This window comes from Pongo abelii, chromosome 20, assembly GCF_028885655.2.
Source record: "Pongo abelii isolate AG06213 chromosome 20, NHGRI_mPonAbe1-v2.0_pri, whole genome shotgun sequence".
Lineage (NCBI taxonomy): Eukaryota > Metazoa > Chordata > Mammalia > Primates > Hominidae > Pongo > Pongo abelii.
The window spans coordinates 54,421,485-54,444,927 of NC_072005.2; the positions used below are offsets into that span (position 1 = coordinate 54,421,485).

General features: G+C 39.5%; 1 protein-coding gene, 1 long non-coding RNA gene and 1 pseudogene across 2 annotated transcripts in view; 2 read left to right on the forward strand and 1 right to left on the reverse strand.

The window, feature by feature from the left end:
* Positions 1 to 13,696, reverse strand: part of CARD8 (caspase recruitment domain family member 8) — a gene marked incomplete at its 5' end in the record, with an annotated part of 45,338 nt that extends 31,642 nt beyond the window's left edge. The window contains 3 exon segments of the mRNA NM_001132171.1: positions 2,420 to 2,569; positions 4,860 to 4,961; positions 13,623 to 13,696.
* PONPYGV1R-PS1911 (vomeronasal 1 receptor ponPygV1R-ps1911 pseudogene) lies at positions 15,626 to 15,973 on the forward strand (annotated as a pseudogene).
* LOC134760723 (uncharacterized) lies at positions 19,526 to 22,107 on the forward strand. Its single transcript, XR_010138637.1, has 2 exons — positions 19,526 to 19,693; positions 20,251 to 22,107. It is a non-coding gene; the product is annotated as an uncharacterized LOC134760723 (long non-coding RNA).
* Positions 22,108 to 23,443: the final 1,336 nt, after the last annotated feature.

The window sequence follows — 23,443 nt, forward strand, 5'->3', positions numbered from 1 at the left end:
TAAAAACAACAACAAGAGCAAAAATCCTGAATATTTTTTCAGCAATTCTAATTAAAGCATGTATGTTAAAAAAAAAGAAAAAGCCATGTGTGGCCAGTGGCTTTCACACTGGATACCACAGACAGGGAACATTTCCATCCTGGGTAAGAACTCTATTGGACAGCATTGACTTTAGAACCTCTGCTGTAGTCCAGTTGAACAGAGGGTCCTGCCTTGGGGTATCTGCCATTGGTTTCATTTCTATTTTTATTTTTATTTTTTAAATTGAGACAGAGTCTGGCTCTGTTGCCCAGGCTGGAGTGCAGTGGCATGATCTTGGCTCACTGCAACCTCTGCCTCCCGGGTTCAAGCTATTCTTCTGCCTCAGCGTCCCCAATAGCTGGGATTACAGGCATGTACCAGCACACCCGGTTAATTTTTTATATTTTTGGTAGAGATGGGGTTTCATCATGTTGACCAGGCTGGTCTCCAACTCCTGACCTCAAGTGAACCACCCACCTTGGCCTCCCAAAGTCCTGGGATTACACCTGTGAGCCACCGCACCCAGTCTGGGATAGGTTTTATTAAACAAAGTAGTTCTTTGAGCTCTACCATCCATGGTGCCCAGCGTGCAGCACTGCCTTTGAAATATCCCATGTTAAAGGGGTGCATGGACCAAGCAAGACTGAGGAATTCCTGTCCTCATTAGCAGTGCTTTTCAGCCTGTGAAATATCACCCTGAAATAAAATCTATACCTGAGTTAACAGCATTGTATCAACATCAGTTTCCTGGTATTAGCAATGAATGTTTGTATTGGGTCATTCTGGTTTTCTTGTTTTTTGTTTTTTTGATGGAGTTTTGCTCTTGTTGCCCAGGCTAGAGTGGAATGGCATGATCTTGGCTCACTGCAACCTCTGCCTCCCGAGTTCAAGCAATTATCCTGCCTCAGCCTCCTGAGTAGCTGGGATTACAGGCATGCGCCACCACGCCCAGCTAATTTTGTATTTTTAGTAGAGACGGGGGTTCCTCCATGTTGGTCAGGCTGGTTTCGAACTCCCGACATCAGGTGGTCCGCCCCCTTCAGCCTCCCAAAGTGCTGGGATTACAGGCGTAAGGCACTGTGCCTGGCCTGTATTGGGTCATTCTTGCATTGCTATAGAGGACTATCTGAGACCAGGCAATTTACAAAGAAAAGAGGTTTAATTGGCTCATGGTGCTGCAGGGATGTACATCATGGGACCAGCTTCTGCTTGGTTTCTGGGAGGCCTCAGGGACGTTTAACTCATGGTGAAAGGTGAAGTGGAGCAGGCCTGTCATATGATGTCAGCAGGAGCAAGAGAGTGAGGGGGGAGGTGCCACACACTTTTAAAGAACCAGATCTTGCATGAACTCAGAGTAAGAAGCCACTTATCACCAAGGGAATGGTGCTAAACCATTCATGAGGGATATGCCCCCTTGATCCATTCACCTCCCTCCAGGCCCCACCTCTGACACTGGGAATCACATTTCAGCATGAGATTTGGAAGGGACAAACATCCAATCATATCACTATTGTTACAGGAAGTATTATCGGCTGGGTGCAGCGACTCATGCCTGTAATCCCAGCACTTTGGGAGGCTGAGGTGGGAGGATCACTTAAGGTCAGGAGTTTGAGACCAGCCTGGCCAACATGGTGAAACCCCGTATCTACTAAAAATACAAAAATTAGCCAGGTGTGGTGGCAGGCACCTGTAATTCCAGCTACTTGGGAGGCTGAGGCAAAAGAATCGCTTGAACCCCAGAAGCAGAGGTTGTAGTGGGCCAAGATCACGCCACTGCACTCCAGCCTGGGCAACAGAGCAAGACTTTGTCTCAAAAAAAAAGAAAAAAAGTATTATCATGAGGGGAAACTTGGTGAAGGCTACATGGGAACTCTGCCCTTTTCTCCCAACTACTTTATCATTAACATTGTTATTATTTTTTTTTGAGACGAAGCCTCACTCTGTCTCCCAGGCTGGAGTGCAGTTGCATGATCTCGGCTCACTGCAACCTCCGCCTCCCAGGTTTGAGCAATTCTCCTGCCTCAGCCTCCTGAGTAGCTGGGATTACAGGTGTGGGCCACTATGCCCGGCTAATTTTTGTATTTTTAGTAGAGATGGAGTTTCACCATGTAGGCCAGGCTAGTCTCAAACTTTTGACCTCAGGTGATCCACCTGCCCTCGCCTCCCAGTGTGCTGAGATTACAGGTGTGAGCCACTGGGCACAGACCTTTTTTTCCTACTTCTTACAAGATACAAACTCTTTTGAAATAAAAACTTAAGATAACAAAGAAGAAAAGTAACATATATACTAATTTTTATGCAAATAATCTACATGTCTTTGCTTCTTATGAATGTACATAAACCAGTGGAGCAAAATTCCAAATCTTTAATTTTTCCCCAACAAATAGATGTCCCTTACGTATCATCTGTCACACAGGCCTCAGCCTGAATAAAAATTCCAGTTTTTGGGTATTGCAGTTCCTGTAAGCTATTGTCAACCAACAGTTTCCGTGGTCCTTGTAGTATTATGAGTTCGGATGCATCTACATTCCTACTGGATCCACTGTCCCTGGGAAAACACAAATGGAGTTGGAATGTGAGCATGTTAAAGGAGCTCGATGGTGGAACAATTCCTCACTGTGATGTAGCGAAAGTAACCCGATCCTTAGAGACATCCATCCTTAGACATGCCCATCCATAGAGATGCCAACCTTAGAGATACTATCCTTAGAGATGCCATCCTCAGAGATGCCCATTCTTAGAGACACCTTCCTTGATGCCCATGCTAGAATAAAATGCCATTCCTCCACATTTTTATTGAATTAACTGCATCTCTGTTACCACTTAGTAGACAATGATCTTATCTCAGGAGGCATGCCTCCTTTGATTCTCAATCCCTGATGTTCATCACGGTCTGTCACACTTGGTGATGCTCCCTACTGGCTTCTGAAAGGATACTGTGTTTTTGTAAACTATAGGAGCATAAGAAGGGCCCCACTCTTCTATCCTTCGTTGGTCCTAAACAGGAGGGAATGTTAACCAGATGAAGTTGTTTGCACAACACTGAATGGACTGAGCTTATTTGAAGGTAGGATCTCTTTATTTAGTGTGAGCGTTTCAGGGATGATGGACACTAGAGAAATCTGCATTCACTGCCTTTCACAGACATCACTCAGCAGTCACAGACCTGTCAAAGTTGTTGCTTAACCTCTCTGAGTATCAGCTTTCTAACTTGTAAAATAAGGATACAGTACTCTCGTCACAAATCCTGGTGGTGATTAATTATAGAAGGCTAAAATTACTTAGCACAAGAATTGGAAACACTGGGTTCCCAAAGCAAACAATTCATCCTAGTCCGTGGTCTTTTATGCATGCCAGAGCATCTGTCTCCGTCATTTCAGAATTTTTTTTTTTTTTTTTTTTTGAGACAGAGGTTCACTGTGGTCGCCCAGGCTGGAGTGCAATGGCACGATCTTGGCTCACTGCAACCTCCACCTCCCAGGTTCAAGTGATTCTCGTGCCTCAGCCTCCCGAGTAGCTGGGATTACAAGTGCTCGCCACCATGTCCAGCTAATTTTTGTATTTTTAGTAGAGATGGGGTTTCACCATGTTGGCCAGGCTGGTCTCGAACTCCTGACATCAGGTGATCCACCCGCCTCCGCCTCCCAAAGTGCTGGGATTACAGGCGTGAGCCACCATGCCCGGCCAAGGTTGCTATTTTTAAAACCTATGGACTGAGAAGCTTGTAGACAATATAAATGTATTTGTCACAGCTCTGGATGCTGGAAAGCCCAGGATCAAGGTGCTGGTAGATCAGTGTCTGCTCCTGATTCATAGAGGGCAGACTTCTTGTGCTGTCCAAGCATGGGGAAAGAGAAAGGAGCTCTCCAGGGTTCCTTCATGAGGGAACTAATTCCATTCATCAGGGCTCTACCTTTATCACCTGACACCTCTCTAAGGCCCCTATCTCCTAATAACATCACATTGGAAGTTAGGATTTCAACATATTAATATTGGAAGAACACAAACATTCATTCTGCAACAGTGTCTGAATTGCATACATGAAATATTTGGTCAGATTAATTTGTTGTGAGTTCCAAGACAATGTAAAACAGTGCATTCATTTTCTACAAATGAGACATAAGCCTGGTGCTCATGAGGAGCCACTGAAACACACAGCGGGAGAGCTTAGTGAGTCAGGCTGCTTGGTTCTGCTCTGATCTGGGCGCCGTGCTATGGGATTGTCAAGAGCATGGTCAAGGCAATAGGCCCATGCATCAAGGAAAGAGCTGGAAGAACAGCCCTAGACTTGCTTTTGCTCAGGTATGAAGTTGCCATGGTCAGAATCAGGGAAGGAGAGAGAAGGTCTAAAAAGTACACCTGGGCCAGGCACAATGGCTCACATCTGTAATCCCAGCACTTTGGGAGGCCGAGGTGGGTGGATCACCTGAGGTCAGGAGATCCAGACCAGCCTGGTCAACATGATGAAACCCCGGCTCTACTAAAAATACAAAAATTAGCCAGGCGTGGTGGTGCATGCCTGTAATCCCAGCTACTCGGGAGGCTGAGGCAGGAGAATCGCTTGAACCCAGGAGGCAGAGGTTGCAGTGAGCTGAGATGGTACCAGCACACTCTGGCCTGGGCAACAAAACAAGACTGTGTCAAAAAAAAAAAAAAAAAAGTACACCTGGTTGCCCATGGGAGCTTTCCCTTCATTCATGCAGAGATGGGTGAATGAATAAAATTTGAGCAGAACCTTTCTTCCAGAAAACATCCATGGTCCTCTGTATCTCATGAACTATAATGAGACGCAGAAGAATCGGCCATCAGGAGCCCTCACAGAGCGCAAAGTCACTCACCGTCTCGGCAGCTCTTTCTCACTGCTGCTACTCTTTTCTGGACACTCCTTTTTTTCCATTTGTCAAACGTGGTATTTATGTCTTTACTGTATCTTTTTTACCCTGAAAAAATAAAAGGAGGTTGTATTTAGGTACTTGGGAAGAACATCAGATAAATCTTAGCTTCTGTGTCTCTAAAAGGTTGACAAAAGCGCTTATTGCTCATTCACAAGAGATGCATCAGTGGAATTGCTCCTAGTAGTGGTAGGTACTTAGAACAGAGGCCGAAACAGGAGAGTTGTAAAATAGAAACTTCCTTTTTTTCTTTTTTTTTTTTTTTTCAGACGGAGTCTAGCTCTGTCGCCCAGGCTGGAGAGCAATGGTGAGATCTTGGCTCACAGCAACCTCCACCTCCTGGGTTCAAGCGATTCTCCTGCCTCAGCCTCCTGAGTAGCTGAGATTACAGGCATGCGCCACCATATCCGGCTAATTTTTCTATTTTAGTAGAGACAGGGTTTCTCCATGTTGGTCAGGCTGGTCTCAAACTCCCAACCTCAGGAGATCGGTCCATCTTGGCCTCCCAAAGTGCCGGACTGCAGGCATGAGTCCCATGCCCTGCCGGATTTTTCAAATTCTTTTATTTTTAATGTAGCCCTGGGTCTGCAAGTTAAGTCATGTAGAATAGTAACTTCTAGAGATTCCAACCTGACAGAGTCAAAAGTGTGATTATTTTCCTTGCCTTCCATTCTTCTCTCGTACAACTCTAATGGTTTCTCTTGCCTAAATTGTCACCTTGATTTCTTTAAAATACTTGGGTTTAGGACCGTTGACTAATCCATTACCTTCACCGGCTCTGCTATGACATTTTTTAAAGATTAGATTTTTAAAATAATGGCTTTATGGATATATAGTTCACAAACCACACAATTCACCCACATAAGTCTACAATTCAATGTTGTATATATAGTATAGTTACGAAGTTGTACAACCACCACCACAATCAGTTTTAGGACAGCGTCATCGCCTCAAAAAGAAACTCATTAAGTGGCACTCCCCATTCCCCACAGGCACGCACATCCAGCCACAGGCACCCACGCATCCACCTTCTGTCTCCATAGGTTGACTCACTCTGGACATTTGATTTAATAGGAGTTGTTATGGACTGAATGTATGTGTCCACCCTCAAGTTCCTGTGTTGAAATCCTAACTCCAAATGTGATGATAGGAGGAGATGGGACCTTCAGGAGGTGATGAGGTCATGAGGGTGGAATCCTCATGAGTGGTCTCAACGCCTTTAGAAAAGAGACCCCAGAGACCTCGCTCCCGTTTTCTACCATGGGAGAATGCAGCAAGAAGTCAGCCATCTATGAACAAGGAAGCAGGTCCTCTCCAGGCATTGAATGTACCAGTACCTTGATCTTGGACTTCCCAGCCTCCAGAACTGTGAGAAATAAATCCTGTTGTTTAAGCCGCATGGTCTACGATACTTTTGTTAAAGAAGCCCAAAGTGACTAAGACAGGCATCAAACAATATATTGTCCTTTGTGATGGATTCTTTCACTTTGCATAATGTTTTCAAGGTCCATTCATATTATACCACATAACAGCACCTCCTTTGCTTTCATGACTGAATAATATTCCACCGTATGGAGACACCACATATTCTCTATCCATTCAGCAGACAATAGACATTTGGGTGAGTTCCACTTTGGGGCTGTTATGAAAAATGATACTGTGAATATTCAGGTACAAATTTCCATGTGGACAGATTATTTCCTTCTCTTGGGTACATACTTAGGAGTGGAGTTGCTGGGTCATATGGTAACTCGATGTTTAACCTTCCAGAAACTGCCAGACTGTTTTCCAAAGCACCAATTTCCGTGCTCGCTTCGGCAGCACATATACCAAAGCGCCAATTTCCATTCCCACCAGCGGTGTAGGAGGGTGCTAGCTTCTCCATATCCTCACCTATAATTGTTATTATGGGCCTTTTAAAAATGGCCATTCTAGTACGTGTAAAGTGATAAGTTATTGTGATTTTTGAAGATTAACTTTTATATAATAGTAAAAATACATATTATTAATAGCATTTCAGAGACTCTGGATAACAGAAAAGATAATTAGTGAAATACAAATCACTAATTTGTAATTAGTCACCAGGCTGCTCCGCCTCCCAGGTTCAAGCGATTTTCCTGCCTCAGCCTCCCGAGTAGCTGGGACTACATGCCTGAGCCATCACGCCTGGCTAATTTTTTTGTATTTTTAGTAGAGACGGGGTTTCACCATGTTAGCCAGGATGGTCTCGATCTCCTGACCTGGTGATCCTCCCGCCTCAGCCTCCCAAAGTGCTGGGATTACAGACGTGAGCCATTGCCCCTGGCCCAGAGAAATAATCCAAAGATTTGAATTCCAAAACCCTATACAAATGTTTTATTTTACCACCAATGAATTTATCTGCAATAACTGAATGTCTATTTATATGCATAATAATCACTCACAGGCTCCAACTAAACAAACCAAATATTTCTATCCAATTTTCAACAAAAATATTAAAATCTGCATATTTCATTTATTCATGTTTAATTATTATGCTTCTCATAGCCTGTGAAAAATTTAATTCAGCTATCCTCTGAACTACAAGCTTTCCCTTTGTTATAAAGAACACTTTTCTTTTACTTAAGTATTGTTATTCCAGAGTTAATATAGTATGCATTCAAATTATTTCTTATTTAGTATTATTTTATCTAGTACCACTATATATTTAATTTTTTCTCCTGAAGCCAGGCACAGTGGTTTGCGCCTGTAGTCCCAGCTACTCGGGAGGCTGAAGTGAGAGGATCCCTTGATCCCAGGAGTTTAAGGTTGCAGTGAGCTATGATGGTGCCACTGCATTCCAGTCTGGGTGACAAAGCAATACCTCATTTCAAGAAACAAAATGGAATTTTTTCCTTATAAGAATCTTAAAGAAGGTGTACATTATCTTGGCTAACTTTCTATAGGATTGAGTAGAAGTTATTGAGACTTGGTCTACAGTCTTCTTTTCTTCATGAGTCAAAAATCATCTCTCACTTTAGTTACATCTGTATCAGGAGAGTTATGATCAATTACAGCAGTTGTAGTTTCTGAGAACTTGGATAAATACAAACCTGAATTACACAGAATTTATATAAATCCAGATATTCAAAAATGAGAAATAATGTAATATATGACCAAAGTAATATCAAGACAACATACAATTAAATCACTCAACAATTACTGGGAATATGTATCAAGGCTTATTTGTAAAATTCTACCCGGTACTTCTGAAATGAACAAGGCAATGAGAAATAAGTTTATCTTGTCTATTACTGAGTATCAATTAAAGCAATAAGGTGAATGGAAAAGTCCATGCAAACTCCATTTTCAGAATAATGAGGAGACAGATTTAATTCACAGATCCAAATGTTTCTCACCAGCTGACGAAACTGTGTTAAGTCAGGGTGAAGCATGGTGGAGGAACAAGGAGGAAGTGCAGAGTGAGAAAACATAAAGAAGTCAGGAAGGGCCAGACGAGTAATTTCCTGTGAGTAAAGCCTCATACTCAGTGATTTATCGATAGAGTTTGAATACAAGAGCTGTGAGGTCTGGGCAGTTAGAGTGGAGGCTGAGCAGGAGATAAATGTGGTAGAGGCAGTGTGGATGGGAGATCCTTCAAAACAAAGAAATGCCCTAGTGTGACAGAGTACAGAAATACTACAAAAACACACTTGTAGAAAGAATGTTCTGCATATAATCAGGCATGGAACGGTCGGTCCCATGCATTCCATAATAATTAAGAAAAAGACATTACCAGAGCATTGCTTAAAGGCACTACAAGAAAACAGGTGAGAAGACCAGGAAGTTGTTGTTTTTTGTTTTGTTTTGTTTTAGATAAAGATCATCAAAGGAAAATGATGGACCCAAGTTAACAATCACTCTTGGGGAGAAAAAAACTCCACCCACAATTCCTAAGTAGGAAGGATTACACACATTCTCGGCATAATATGTCTCTCTCATGAAAAAGGATAAACTTGTGCTTCAATATATTCCAAAATATTGGACAAATTCCAAATACAGTGATTGAAAGGAAGGAGATTAAACTAAAACTCACTACACGTTATTTTCCTCTATAGAGAAACATAACGAATCACCTGAAATAAGCTACAAAAGTAAGAGAAACCAGTAAGTTAGAGAAAGAATCTTTTTTTTTTCTTTGAGACAGGGTCTCCCTCTGTCGCTCAGGCTGTAGAGAAGTGGCACAATCTCGGCTCACTGCAACCTCTGCTTCCTGGGTTCAAGTGATTCTCCTGCCTTAGCCTCCCAAGTAGCTGCGATTACAGACATGCACCACCATGCCTGGCTAATTTTTTTTGTATTTTTAGTAGAGACGGGATTTCACCATGTTGGATAGGCTGGTCTCAAACTTCTGACCTCAGGTGATCCACCCACCTCAGCCTCCCAAAGTGCTGGGATTACAGGTGTCAGCCACCGCACCGGCCAGAAGAATCTTAATATACAAAAGTGAATAGCTTCTTAATATAACAGACTATCCCAATTCCATGAAAGAAGAAAATACACTCATTAAAACAGAAACTATGGTGTCTAGAATTAAACTATACAAAAAACTACATGACCCATATAATGTTTTTATTTTGAAATAATTTTAAACATTGAAAAATAGCAAAGATTCACATAAATCCTCAACCAGCTTATCCGAATGTTAGCTATATATAATTGTATTATATATAATAATTGTTATATATAAAATAACTATATATAATTTATTGTATTGTATATTGTATTATATATACATTTATTGTATTATATATAAATAATTGCATATCTACATTTAATATATTATATATAATATACAATTGTATATGTAATTGTAATATAATAATTACATATATAATAACATATATAACACAATTATCCAACCAGGAAATTGATGTTAGCATATTGTACCATTACCTAATGTGCAGACCTTATTTGAATTTTGTCAACATTTGTCTGAATGTCCTCTTTGTTCTCCAAGATCTAATCGAGGATCTCACATTGCACTTACTTGTTATCTCTCCTTAGATTCCTCTAGTCTGTGACCGTTTCTTATTCTTTCCTTGTCTTTTGTGATTGTGACATTTTTGCGGAGCATGGTCAATTATTTTACAGAATGTTTACCAATTTGGACTTCTTTGATGTTTTCTCATGATTAGGTTGAGGTCATGCATGTTTGTCTTCTGTGTTCAGTCAACATGCCCCATCCTTTCTGGAATATTTCTTCATGTTCTGGCATCACAATTTGTTCCAATGTTATCCTGTATATTCCTGCCCCAGCCCTGGAAGTAACCACTTCTCCACAGATCCTTGGCTCCCTTGTATTCAAAAATAGTATTTAGAAACCAAGATCTGGGAACTATGTGTGTTTACAGCTACTAAGGTATCTTTGTCCTAATCTCTCTCAGTGGAAAGACCTGGGGAATCCATGCATGTATACCGAACTGTGCCTACCCATGCCTGTACTTACTTCTCGATAGATAGACTGACAAACAGATAGACCAATAGAGCATAGCAGAGCAAAAGAGCTATTCTGATACATGAAATAGGAAATCAATAATAAAAAAACAACATTGCTCTAGAAATAGGTGGACAAAGGATATGAACATGAAATTCACAGAAATGGAAAAACAAATGGTTCCCAAGCATGTGCTAAATGAAAAAACACCATGCTGAATGAAGATTAAAGCTACTCTTGAATATTTTTTCTCCATGAATTTGGAAATCATGTGAAAGTCTGAAAACTCATCTACTGACAAGGCTGTGGGAAATCAGGCATTCTGATATTGCTGATGGGAGTGTCACCTGCTATTCATTATATGGATGGCAACTTTATGGACATCTGTTGAACTCATAAATGACATCCCATTTGGAATGGTAAATCAGTTTTGAGGAATTTATATACTCCTATACAAATATACTTACCTATGTATGAACTCATGTTCACATGTTTACTCACTGTGGCACTCTTTATAAATACAATTGAGGCCAGGCGCTATGGCTCAAGCCTGTAATCACCACACCTTGAGAGGCCAAGCCGGGCAGATCACTTGAGTTCGGGAGTTCCAGACCAGCCTGGCCAACAAGGTGAAACCCCGTCTCTACGAAAAATACAAAAATTACCTGGGCGCGGGCCTGTAATTTCAGCTACTCGGGAGGGTGAGGCAGGAGAATCGCTTGAACCGAGGAGGCATAGGTTGCAGTGAGCCAGGATGGTGCCACTGCACTCCAGCCTGGGTGACACAGCAAGACTCCATTTCAAAAATAAAAAGTAAAATAAAATAAACTAAAACTTGAAACGACTGAAATGTTTTTCAATAGGGGAATGAATAAAGACATCATGATACATCCAATGATGAAATAATATGCAATTTTAAAAGAATGTCAAAGATCTCTAAAAACTGATACTGAATTATCACTAAGATCTATTGTTAATGAAAAAAGGCATAGTAAACAACAGTGTGTAAACTTTCTACTCTTCAAGTAAAGAGTAAAAATTTGTATATGCATAAAGAAACTCTGGATATATATATATATATATATATATATATATATATATATACAGTTACACCACAGTACATATTCAACTGTGTTTGGGGAGCAGACTATGTGAATTTATTACCCTTTATAAAGTAAATAAATGGTTTAAAAATCTCCACCTAAAATTTTCACATGGAAAATTTTAAATATATATATTATACTTTCATGACACTATGTTATTGTGTATATATATATATACACACACACATAATGCTTCCATTTGTTTTGATGTCACACAAGCAAAATTAAAATTACACTAAATTTTAAATTTTAACGTTAAAATACACATGATTTTTACCATTTGTGCTACACATTGTATCATATGTATTCTCAATTGAAATTTCAATTAAAATTCAGTTACCTCTCATCAAATTTTACTATCACTATTTCAATTGAAAACATTTTCATATTGCATTTAAAAAGTTTTGACGGTTTACTTTTATTTTAGAAATCAAATTATTTCATGAAAACCAAATACTCTTCACCTTAAATTGTCTTTTTTACTCCCACAAAAATCTGTATTCATCTTCACAAGAAAAAAATGCAAAATTACATTCTTTAAAGTTCAAATACTAAAATTCTTGTATAGTATTTTATGTGACATTGGAAATTTAAAAAACATGTAATAAAAATCACAGCCAGGCATGAAGGCGTAGCCTTGCCTGCACGTATTGCCTGTAGCCCCAGCCACCCGGAGGCCGAGGTGGGAGGATCACTTGGGTCCAAATGGCTGAGACCAGTCTGTGCCACATAGCGAAGCCCTGTCATTTAAAAAAAATTCCTAAACTTCCAAAAATTGGAATAAAATTCATTATTCCTTGACATATTAAAGAAACAAACAACAGAGAAATGAATTAATGATATAAATAAGGAATCAAAAGGATAAAACACAAATGTCCTGAAAAGATGTTAAAATTCACTAGTAATCAGGGGAATGTGCATGACAACCACTATCAGATATCACTCTCACCCACAATACTGATGGAAATAAGAAAATCTGACAAAATCAAGTGTGAATATGAATGTGTAGCAATGGAAACTCGTAAACCAGTAGTGGAGATGACTGAAAACACAGCCGCTTTGGAGAATAAACTGGCTATATCTAGATCTCAAGACACACCTACCCTTGAAATTATGTGTAGACAAGAAAATGCATATAAAAAGTCCATTGTATTATGGTTTGCTATCAGAAAACAGGGTAACAAACTGAATGTCCATCATCAAAGAATGGATACATTGATTATAATATCATCATTGCATTAATACTGTAGCGCAGTTAACATAAATTATTAAAACCAAATGTAAACATGGATAAATATTTAAAATGTAATATTGGGCCGGGTACGGTGGCTCACGCCTGTAATCCCAACACTTTGGGAGGCCGAGGCGGGCAGATCACCTGAGATCAGGTGTTCGAAGCCAGACTGCCAACATAGTGAAACTCTGTCTCTACTAAAAATACAAAAATTAGTCGTGCGTGGTAGCGGACGCCTGTCACCCCAGCTACTCGGGAGGCTGAGGCAGGAGAATCGCTTGAACCTGAGAGGTGGAGGTTGCAGTGAGCCGAGATCACACCACTGGACTCCAGCCTGGGTGACAGAACGAGACTCCGTCTCAAAAAAAAAAAAAAAAGTAATATTGATTAAAAATCAAATTGCATGAGACTGCACAGCATGATACCAAGCAAATACAACTTTTAAATATTACAGAAAACAATATTTAAAATACAAACCAAATACATAAATCATGCAGGGGGATTAAGACGTTTCTGGATAGTGGCAACAGCCGACAGTGGCTGGATGAATTCCACAGAAATTTCATGTATTGCTTCAATTTTATTTAAAATATATTATTACCTATGTCTTAGATATTTTATTGTAAATAATGGGCAAGGATATTATAAACTCTGCAGAAGTAAGTGTAATCGTGTTTTTTCCTACTCACATTGAAGATGGCCCAGATGCTTGCACTAACCCTGTTTACCGCCCACAGCCATCATGGCGACCGGAAGTCCTGAGAGCTTGTTTCCCTCAAATCTCAGAAAGCCCTCCTTCCCTGAGAACATTATTTCAAAAGAAGTTGAGAACTAGAGAAACCGAAGCTTAAGGGGATTCTCCCATTTGGCCCGTCCTCCCTTAAAGTCACCACCTGCTGCTTTTCTGGAGCGCTTACCAGGTGAGTTTCAGGAGCCCCAGGGTGCAGGAAGGAGGGGCCGAGGCTTGTTGCTTGGACACTGCCAGGCTGCTCTGTGTTCTGTTCCTCTTGGTCACTTGGGAAGAAAGGAAGAGGTTCATATGAGGCTGTCGGAAAGGGAAATGGGGCCCTCCCCTTGTTGAAAACAAAACAAAACTCTCAGGAAGCTTTGCATCCTGTTAGTCACAGCTTAAATTTATGACTTCAATGACTTGGCTGGGACAGTCTTAATAATCTCTCCATACTCAAGTTGTTTTAATTTCTGTAATAATAATTTTATACCAATGTTTGTGTTGTTAATACTAATAATTTTACATTGTAACTGTAATCCTTTAATTATTACAAGTGTTAACCTAAATAACAAACGTATGAAAGCTTCCTAAAGGAAACAGTGTTTATCTGGTAACAGCATTGCAATTGGGAATAGATATGCCATATTAAACTATGTATATATCCAGGAAGATAAAGGAAGACAGAAATGGGGAGGATTGCATATTGTTTTGACATGATTTTCCTTGGCCACAAGGATCAGGCACAAAGGTGACATTAGTCTGAGGTTGGACAGGAAGTTGCTGAGCAGCATTCCTTGCAGAAATATTTTTTGTTTAAGGTTGCAATGACCTTTATGCAAGGTTGTGGGTTTTGTAGAGTCTTTTTCATTTTCAGGCGTACAAGGACAAGACCCCCCTCTTCATGGCTTTCCTGGCTTTATTTGTCAGGGTCATCTTAACATTAGTGGCTCCATTTTGTTCTGACAACTTTCAGATTTCTCCTTGTGATCAAGAACTTTCTCTGAAAGCATCATTGATCAATCATTCTGTAATTCAGATTTGATGTCCCTTGATGCCAGCATGGACCTCTCCCAGTTTGCTGGTCTCATTCCATGTTGTGGGGAGTGATTGGTGACTAGGAATCGATGTCAAAAGCATATTTGAGCAACAACAGAGATTTGAAGGATGTGGCTCTCAGGCTAAGTCTCCCTGGAGTCCATTAGTAAGTTCAATTTTGTCTGTTCTACAGTCTTTTGCTATCCCTTTAAAGTGCTGATTCAGTATTATTTTGTTAGGAGCTGCACCTCTGAAAAATTTAACAAGTAACACATACAAAGTTTAAAAAGGAGAAATACAAAGTAAGGGGAAATACAAATTAAGAGCAATATGAGATTTTCAGTTTGCATATGGTTTTGAGCCATAAACCTAGGTTTAAAGACAACTAATTGAAGAACTCAAACAGTTATTCGAGACAGTAGGGAGTTAGGTGAGACCTGGGGTAACCACATGGCCTGCTTTCTTATTTTGTGTATAGGAGCCTCAACTTTTCTCAGAGGAATTTATTCAGGTATAGCATGTTGTATTAGCAACAGCACAGACAATTTCTTGTTTAACCAATGGATACTAAAGAGTTTTGTAGGTTGGGTTCTGTTACGTTATAAGCAGAAGGAATTGGTCATAAAATTTGAGTTACACCATTATTCTGCTAAGTAGAAAAGGTCGAATTAAGTGAGATGAAAGTCTCATTATGATATAGAGTCTTGTTTCAGCATCTTGCAGAAAGTTACACAGTGTGAAAACACCAACTTTTTCTCCTGGTTTGTAGTGTGAATGTCTCTGGTTACGATATTGGGCAGTTTGGTAAACTATTGTGTGATCCGCATATCAGCCTTGAGGTTTGTTCCCTCTTTCATTTTCCTCTGGATCACCAACATGCTAATCTATGTTCACATCATTGAAACCGTAGAGGCCAATACCAATTTCACCATTTTTGGTCCTGGATATTCGCAAGACTATTGTCAAACTAGGCCATACATACAATAATTTAATATACATTTGGGGCTTGGATTATATTTCTGTTAAATTGCACTGCTCTATGGGACTTCTTTTATTCATTCCACAAATATATTTTGCACATGTTCCTTATTCTTGGTACTATTTAATGGATTTGACATACATCCGTGATCTAAACAGATAAAACTCCCCCAAGGATCATTTATAAATGTCATGGTGATTCGCCATGTCCTGTTTGTGTTCCTCATGGTCTGGACCAGCATCAACATGGCCAGTCTCCTCTGCAGACACCAGTGGAGAGCCCAGCGTCTGCACAGCCCCAGCCTCTCTTCCCAGCCATCTCCTGAACACAGAGCCACCCACACCATCCTCCTGCTGCTTGGTTGCTTTGTGTGCTTTTATTGCTCAAACAACTTCATCACCCTTTATTTCTTTTATATATCTGAGAAAAAACAAAGACTAGAGATGATCACTGGAATTATTTCATCATGCTACCCAACCATCTGCCCTTTTGTGCTAATGAAAAATAATAAAATTATTTCCTAATTTACATCTTCCTCTCTAAGACAAAAATGATCAGTTCTCACGGAGCTTTCAATGGCTGACCTCAAACCCCATACTTTCTTCTGCAGCTGGAAAGTCTCCATGATGACTTATGTGGAGAAAGTCATGCAGTTATTGAGCAGTTGAATTGGGGCTAGTTCGAATTGAGGTGTATCATAAATTTAAAAAGCATTCAGGTTTTGAAGTCAATATAAATAACAATATATAAATATTAATAATTTTCACATTACTGACAAGTTTAAATTATGACATTTGGGGTAAAACATATGTATATGTTTTATTATGTTTACATATATATGCATATTTAAATAAAATACATATATACACATATGTAAGTAAAACATAAGTGTATATATATATATATATATATATAATTATTTTTTTTTTTTTTTTTTGAGACAGAGTCTTGCTCTGTCACCCAGGCTGGAGTATGCAGTGGTGTGATCTCAGCTCACTGCAACCCCCACCTCCTGGATTCAAGCAATCCTCTCACTTCAGCCTTCCAAGTAGCTAGGATTATAGGTGTGCACCACCATGCCCACCTAATTTTTTTTTATTTTTTAGTAGAGACAGAGTTTCCCCATGTTGGCCAGGCTGGTCTAGAACTCCTGACCTCAAGTGAACTGCCTGCCTCAGCCTCCGAAAGTGCCGGGATTGTAGGTGTGAGCCACCACACCGGCCTTATCAGTATATATATATATATATATATATATATATATATATATATATACACACACAAACACACACATGCACACACATATGTGTATACATATACAACTACATATGTGTTTTTAAAACTATCTGCTTGTTTTTGCTTTTTTAAATGCATTTGCTAGAAAATTTAATATACCTTTGGGGCTTGGATTATATTTCTGTTAAACTGCACTGGTCTATGGCACTCCTTTGATTCATTCCACAAATACATTTTGCACATGTTCCTTATTCTTGGTACTATTTAATGGGTTGGACGTACATCCGTGATCTAAACAGATAAAACATAATAGCACAAGAGATTATACAGAATGTTTGCGGTACAGGAAAAGGTATATGTACACATGATAGGAGCTAAAAAGAATAGGACTGGTTAAGAGAAGGTGGTGTGTGAGAGTGCAGGTGCAGGGAGCTGCGGTGACTGGGATTACAGGTATGCATCACCATGCCTGGCTAATTTTTGTATTTTTGTAGAGACGGGGTTTCACCATGTTGGCCAGGCTGGTCTCGAACTCCTGGCCTCACGTGATCCTCCTGCCTCAGCCTCCCAAAGTGCTGTAATTACAGGTGTGAGCCACCGTGCCTGGCCAACATTTATCATTTTAAATATTCATCTGCAAAAATGTTTCCAAGTGGGGCCACTTCCCCACCCCTCATATGACAGTGGCAGTGATATACCATATACATGGTTATTAAAAAGAATCTGGAGCAACAATATGAATGTCAGACAAATTAGGCTTCAAGAGCATTTCCCTCCATCTTACAGGAGATAAACCCAAAGAAGTTATATTAAGATTCCAATAAAAGAATGCAAGATGACTATCTGTGTAAAAATGTAATCAATGGGGAGCAGGTGCACCTCCAATAACGTTAGACAAAATATATTTTACCTAAACAGCATCACTAAGTATAAAGTAGATCACTTCAATAAGAATAACAATTTTAATTTTGTGTATACATATTCACACTTTCAATATGTATATAGTATATATGGGTAGAATGATAAACAGATATAGAATAATCCTCCACTCTTGTGGGAAATCTGATCAATAGTCTTCTAGCAATTAACAGAATAACACAGTATCAGTAGAGATATAAAAAATTGACCAAAGCAATTCATATTCTTGACCTAAGTGCCCTAGAATAACAACTCACACAGCCATTGAAGAATCCCTATCATCCTATCTCAAGCATAGAGGAAACACATAGCATATGTAGCCACATAGCAAACACAGAAATGACTATCAACAAAGTAGAAGAGTTTAATTCACAGATTAAGTTATCTGAATATATGTATAATGAGTTATAAATAATAAATCATTGAGCCAGGTGAAGTAGTACATGCCTGTAATCCCACCTACTTGGGAGGCTGAGGCAAGAGTTTGAGCCCAGGAGTTTGAGTCCAGTCTGGGCAGCATTGCAAGATCCCATCCCCCAAATAATAAACTAACTAACTAATTAAATAATCAATAATTGAATGAGAAAAGTTAGCTCATATTTCAATATGTTCAATCTTAGGATATATACTTCTAGGCAACCACTTAGTGACAAAAATTCTGTAGAAATCCATCATTGAAAGTTCATTATGTAAATAAATATGAAGACTAGATAAGAACCACAGAACACAATGACATTGGAAAAAATGCCACAGTAATTCTTTGAAAAAAGAAATGCAGGCCGGGTGCGGTGGCTCATCCCTGTAATCCCAGCACTTTGGGAGGCCGAGGTGGGCAGATCACAAGTCAGGGGTTCGAGACCAGCCTGGCCAACATAGTGAAACCCCGTCTCTACTAAAAATACAAAAACAATTAGCTGGGTGTGGTGGTGGGCACCTGTAGTCCCAGCTACTCGGGAGGCTGAGGCAGGAGAATGCTTTCAGAGTCTTGATCACAAGGGGAAATCTGAAAGTTGTCAGAACAAAATGGAGTCACTTATGTTAAGATAACCCTGACAAATACAGCCAGGAATGCCATGAAGAGAGGGCTCTTATGCTTGCATGCCTGAAAATGAAAAAGACTCTACAAAACCCACAACCTTGCATAAAGGTCTTCACAACCTTAAACAAAAAATATTTCTGCAAGGAATGCTGCCCAGCAACTGCTGGTCCAAACTCGGACTAATGTCACCCTTGTTACTCATCTTTGTAGCCAAGGAAAATTCTGTCAAAATAATATGCAATCCTCCCCATTTCTGTCTTCCTTTATCTCCCTGAATATACACATAGTTTAATATGGCATGACTATTCCCAACTGCAATACTCTATTCCCAAATAAACATTGTTTCCGGCCGGGCGCAGTGGCTCACACCTGTAATCCCAGCACTTTGGGAGGCCGAGGCGGGCTGATCTCGAGGTCAAGAGACGGAGACCATCCTGGCCAACATGGTGAAACCCCGTCTCTACTAAAAAATAAAAAATTAGCTGGGTGTGGTGGCACACGCCTGTAGTCCCAGCTACTTGGGAGACTGAGGCACGAGAATCGCTTGAACTTGGGAGGCAGAAGTTGCAGTGAGCCAAGATCATGCCACTGCACTCCAGCCTAGCCACAGAGCAAGACTCCATCTCAAAAAGAAAAAAAAAATCGTTTCCCTTAGGAAGCTTTCATATGTTTGTTAGTTTAACACTTCTAATAATTAAAGTTATACAGTTACAGTGTAAAATTATTAGTATTAACAACATAAACATTGGTATAAAAATTATTACAGAAATTAAAACAAATTGAATATGAGAGAGATTATTAAGACTGTCCAAGCCAAGTCATTGAAGTCATAAATTTAAGTTATGACTAACAGGATGCTGAGCTTCCAGAGGGTTTTGTTTTTAACAAGGGAAGGACCCTATTTCCCCTTCTGACACGCTCATATGAACTTCTCACTTTGTCGTACCCCTTCCTTGCTGACCAAGAGGAACAGAACACAGAGCAGCCTGGCGGTGTCCTACCAACAAGCCTCCGTTTCTTCTTCCTGTACGCTGGGGCTCCTGAAACTCACCTGGTAAGCGCTCCAGAAAAGCAGCAGGTGGTGACTTTAGGGGAGGACGGGCCAAATGGGAGAATACCCTTAGGTCGGTTTCTCTGGTTCTCAACTTCTTTTGAAATAACGCTCGCAGAGGAAGCGGGCTTTCTGAGAACTGAGGGAAGTAAGCTCGCAGGACTTCCGGTCGCCATGATGACTGTGGGCAGTCAATGGGGTCAGTGCAAGCATCTGGGCCATCTTTAATGTGGGCAGGGAAAAAAACACGATTACACTTACTTCTGCAGAGTTTATAATATCCTTGTCCATTATTTAAAATAAAATATCTAAGATATAGGTAATAATATATTTTAAATAAAATTGAAGCAATATATGAAATTTCTCTGGAATTCATCCAGCCATTCTCGGCTGTTACCACTATCCAGAAACGTCTTAATCCGCCTGCATGATTTATGTATTTGGTTTGTATTTTAAATATCATTTTCTGTAATATTTAAAAGTTGTATTTGCTTGGTATCCTGCTATGCATTCTCATGCAATTTGATTTTTAATCAATATTACTTTTTTTTTTTTTTGAGATGGAGTCTCCCTCTGTCACCCAGGCTGGAGTGTAATGGAGCAATCTCGGCTCACTGCAACCTCTGCCTCCCAGGTTCAAGCGATTCTCTTGACTCAGCCTCCTGAGTAGCTGGAATTACAGGCACATGCCACCACGCTCGGCTAATTTTTTGTATTTTTAGTAAAGACGGAGTTTCACCATGTTGGCCAGGATGTTCTCCATCTCTTGACCTCGAGATCAGCCCGCCTCGGCCTCCCAAAGTGCTGGGATTACAGGAGTGAGCCACTGTGCCCGGCCTTGGTTTCTAAATACTATTTTGAAGGAGCTGTGGAGAAATGGTTACTTCGAGGGCTGGGGCAGGAATATATAAGATAACATTGGAACAAATTGTGACGCCAGAACATGAAGAAATATTTCAAAAAGGATGGGGCATGTTGAGTGAACACAGAAGACAAATATGCATGACCTCAGCCTAATCATGAGAAAACATCAAAGAAATCCAAATTGATAAACGTTCTGTAAAATAATTGGCCATGCTCAGCAAAAGTGTCAGAATCACAAAAGACAAGGGAAGGATAAGAAACGGTCACAGACTGGCGGAATCTAAGGACATAACAACTAAGTGCAATGTGAGATACTCGATTAGATCTTGGAGAAGAAGGAGGACGTTAAGAGAAATATTGACAAAATTCAAATAAGGTCTGCACATTAGGTAATGGTACGATATGCTGACATCAGTTTCCTGGTTGGATAATTGTATTACATATACTATTATGTATATAATTATTATATTACAATTACATATACAATTGTATATTATATATAATACAATAAATGTATATATACGATTACATATAATACAATAAATGTATATATACAGTTTAATATATAACAACTATTATACATATAATACAATTATATATATAGCTAACATCAGGATAGGCTGGTTGAGGATTTATATGAATCTTTGCTAGTTTTGCATGTTTAAAATTATTTCAACATAAAAAAATTGTATGGGTCATGTAGTTTTTTTGTACAGTTTAATTCTAGGCACCATAGTTTCTATTTTAATGGGTGTATTTTCTTCTTTCATGGAATTGGGATAATCTGTTGTATTAAAAACCTATTCATTTTTGTACATTAAGATTCTTCTGGCCGGGCACGATGGCTCACGCCTATAATCCCAGCACTTGGGAACCTGAGGCAGGCAGATCACCTGAGGTCAGGAGTTCAAGACCAGCATGTCCAACATGGTGAAACCCCATCTCTACTAAAAATACAAAAAAATTAGCCAGGCATGGTGGCGCATGCCTGTAATCCCAGCTACTTGGGAGGCTGAGGAGGAGAATCACTAGAACTCAGGAAGCAGAGGTTGCAGTGAGCCAAGACTGCACCATTGCACTCTGGCCTAAGCAACAGAGGGAGACTCCATCTCAAAAAAAAAAAAAAAAAAAAAAAGATTATTTCTCTAACTTACTGGTTTATCTTTTATAGCTTATTTCAGGTGATTTGTTGTGTTTGTCTATAGAGTAAAATAACATGTCTAATGAGTTATAGTTTAATGTCCTTCCGTTCAATCACTGTATTTCAAATTTATTCCAATATTTTGGAATAAGCTTCCAATATTTTAACTTAAATAGGGAAGGTCATACTTGGCATTTTCCTGACCTCAGCTGGAATGCTTTCATAGTGTTCACATGAACACATTTGGCCTGAGAGAGACTTATTATGCCGAGAATGTGTGTAACCCTTTTTACTTAGGAATTGTGGGTGGAGTTTTTTTCCTCTCCACCAAGAATGATTGTTAATTTCCGCCCATCATTTTCCTTTGATTGTTCTTCATCTCGAAAACAAATAATAAAATAAATAAATAAAACTTCCTTGTCTTCTCACCTATTTTCTTGCAGTGCCTTTAAGCAATGCTCTGCCAGTATCTTTTTATTAATTATCATGGAATGCATGGGACCGTTCCATGCTTGATTATATGCAGAATGTTCTTTCTACACGTGAGTTTTTGTAGTATTTCTGTACTCTGTCACACTAAGCCAGTTTTCTATCTTCAGGGATCTCCCATCCACACCGCCTATACCACATTTATCTCCTGCTCAGCCTCCACTCCAACTGCCGAGACCTCACAGCTCTTGTATTCAGGCTCTATAGATAAATCACCGAGTATGAGGCTTTACTCACAGGAAATTACTCCTCTGGCACTTCCTGACTTCTTTATGTTTTCTCACTCTGCACTTCCTCCCTGTTCCTCCACCATGCTTCACCCTGACAACACAGTTTTGTCAGCCAGTGAGAAACATTTGGATCTGTGAATTCTGTCTCCTCGTTATTCTGAAAATGGAGTTTGCATGGACTTTTCCATTCACCTTATTGCTTTCATTGATACTCATTAATAAACAAGATAAACTGTTATTTCCCATTGCCTTGTTCACTTCAGAAGTACCAGGTAGAATTTTCCAAACAAGGCTTGATACATATTCCCAGTAATTGTTGAGTGATTTACTTGTATATTGTCTTGATATTACTTCGATCATATATTACATTATTTCTCATTTTTGAATATCTGGACTTATATAAATTTTATGTAATTCAGATTTGTATTTATCCAAGTTCTCAGAAACTACAACTGCTGTAATTGATCAGAATTCTCCCAATACAGGTGTAATTAAAGTGAGAGATGCTTTCTGGCTCATGAAAAAAAAGACTGTAGATCAAGTCTCAATAACTTCCAGTTAATCCTGTAGAAAGTTAGCCAAGATAATGTATAGCTTCTTTAAAATTCTTACAAGGAAAAAATTCCATTTTGTTTCTTGAAATGAGGTATTGCTTTGTCACCCAGACTGGAATGCAGCGGCGCCATCATAGCTCACTGCAACCTTAAACTCCTGGGCTCAAGGGATCCTCTCACTTCAGCCTCCTGAGTAGCTGGGACTACAGGCGCAAATCACTGTGCCTGGCTTCATGAGAAAAAAATTAAATATATAATTGGTACTAGGTAAAATAATACTAAATAAGAAATAATTTGAATGCATACTATATTAACTCTGGAATAACAATACTTAAGTAAAGTAAAAGTGTTTGTTATAACAAAGGGAAGCTTGTAGTTCAGAGGATAGCTAAATTAAATTTGTTGCAGGCTGTGAGAGACATAACAAACATAAGCACATGAAATATGTAGATTTTTATATTTTTATTGAAAATTG